Source organism: Pristiophorus japonicus, chromosome 1 (assembly GCF_044704955.1).
Source record: "Pristiophorus japonicus isolate sPriJap1 chromosome 1, sPriJap1.hap1, whole genome shotgun sequence".
In the NCBI taxonomy this organism is placed as follows: Eukaryota; Metazoa; Chordata; class Chondrichthyes; family Pristiophoridae; genus Pristiophorus; species Pristiophorus japonicus.
Window position 1 is genome coordinate 19,956,970 of NC_091977.1, and position 2,400 is coordinate 19,959,369.

At 48.4% G+C, this 2,400-nt stretch overlaps 1 pseudogene; it reads left to right on the plus strand.

Annotated features, from left to right (window-relative positions):
- The first annotated feature begins 312 nt into the window (after positions 1 to 312).
- On the plus strand, positions 313 to 2,006 carry LOC139265125 (small ribosomal subunit protein uS2 pseudogene; annotated as a pseudogene).
- Positions 2,007 to 2,400: the final 394 nt, after the last annotated feature.

Below are 2,400 nucleotides of genomic sequence, written 5' to 3' on the forward strand. Positions count from 1 at the left end.
TTTGCCCAAGTCCGAAACTAGAGTCTTAAATTTAAATAAAGCCAATTGCATAGGTATTAAGGGCAAGTTGGCTAAGGTAGATTGGAAAAATAGATTAAAGGTATGGCAGTAGATAAGCAGTGACTAACATTAAAATAAATATTTCATAATTCTCAACAATAATATATTCCATTGAGAAACAAAAACTCCATGGGAAAAGTGATCCATCCATGGCTAACTAAAGAAATTAAGGATAGCATTAGATTGAAAGAAGAAGCTTATAATGTTACGGAGAAGCCTGAGGATTGGGAGAGCTTCAGAAACTAGTAAAGGATGACCAAAAAATTGATAAAAAGGGAAAAAATAGACTATGAGAGAAGACTAACAAGACATATAAAACCCCCTGGGACATTGACCAATCAAATCCAGGCTGCCGACAGGGAGCCCCGCATGTTGGTGGTGACCCACCCTCACCCAGGACCGTCAGCCCTTGACCGAAACATCGTAGGTCAACATCCCCACCATCGCCATAGGCAACACCGACTCGCCCCGGCGCTACACGGATATCGCCGTCCCGTGCAAGAACAAGTGCGCGCACTCCATTGGTCTGATGTGGGGCGTGCTTGCCCGTGAGGTGCTGCGTATGGGTGGCAACATTAGCCGTGAGCATCCATGGGAAACGATGCCCAATCTGTACTTTCATAGAATCATAGAAAATAGGAGCAGCAGTAGGCCATTCGGGCCTTCGAGCCTGCACCGCCATTCAATATGATCATGGCTGATCCTCTATCTCAACACCATATTCCCGCTTTTTTCCAATACCCCTTGATGCCTTTTGTTTCTAGAAATCTATCTATCTCCCTCTTAAATATATTCAGTGACTTGGCCTCCACAGCCTTCTGTGGTAGAGAATTCCACAGGTTCACCACCCTCTGAGTGAAAACATTTCTCCTCATCTCAGTCCTTAATTTCCTACCCCGTATTCTGAGACTGTGACCCCTTGTTCTCGACTTCCCAGCCCAGGGGAAACATCCTCCCCGCATCCAGTCTGCCCAACCCTGTCAGAATTTTATACATTTCAATGAGATCCCCTCTCATTCTTCTAAACTCTGGAAGACTGGCCCAGTTGACCGAATCTCTCCTCATACGAGTCCTGCCATCCCAGGAATCAGTCTGGTGAACCTTCGCTGCACTCCCTCTATGGCAAGTATAACCTTTCTTAGGTAAGGAGACCAAAACTGCACACAATACTCCAGGTGCGGTCTCACCAAGGCCCTGTATAACTGTAGTAAAACGTCCTTGCTCCTGTACTCAAATCTTCTTGCAATGAAGGTCAACGTATGTCTTCCTAACTGCTTGCTGCACCTGCATGTTCGCTTTCAATGACTGGTGTACAAGGACACCCAGGTCCCTCTGTACATCGACACTTCCCAAGCCATCGCCATTTAAATAATACTTTGTCCTTATGTTTTTCCTGCAAAGTGAATAACTTCACATTTATCCATGTTATACTGTATCTGCCATGTGTTTGCCCACTCACTCAATCTATCTAAATCGCCTTGCAGGGTCTTTGTATCCTCCTCACAACTCACAATCCCACCTAGTTTTGTGTCGTAAACAAACTTGGAAATATTACATTTGGTTCCCTCGTCCAAATCATTAATATATATTGTGAATAGCTGGGGCCCCAGCACTGATCCCTGTGCTTATACAGGGATCCTGAGGAGAAGGAGAAGGAGGAGTAAGCTGCCGCAGAGAAGGCCGCTGGCCAGGAGGAGTACCGGGGGAGAACGAACCGACCCCATCGCAGAGTCCGTCCAAGCCTAAGTCACCAACTGGTCTGAGGGGCATGCAGGTTCCTTCTGGGCCCGTCCGGCAACTCACAGCCGTGACCGGTGAAAATCTGGCCCAGAAACTGGAGACGGCAAATCCACACATTCACTGCCGAGCCAGCCACAAAGGACTGGAGTGCCCATCATCATCATAGGCAGTCTCTCGGAATCGAGGAAGATTTGCTTCCACTCTAAAAGTGAGTCCTTAGATGGCTGAACAGTCCAATACGAGAACCACAGTCCCTGTCACAGGTGGGACAGATAGTCGTTGAGGGAAAGGATGGGTGAGACTGGTTTGCCGCACGCAGCTTCCACTGCCTGCGCTTGATTTCTGCATGCTCTCGGCGATGAGACTCGAGGTACTCAGCGCCCTCTGGATGCACTTCCTTCACTTAGGGCGGTCTTTGGCCAGGGACTCCGAGGTGTCGGTGGGGATGTTGCACTTTATCAGGGAGGCTTTGAGGGTGTGGCCCACCTGTGGTTTGCTTGCTGTGAAGAAGTTCCGAGTAGAGCGCTTGCTTTGGGAGCCTCGTGTCTGTCATGCAAACGATGTGGCCTGCCCAGCGGAGCTGATCAAGTGGACAGTGCT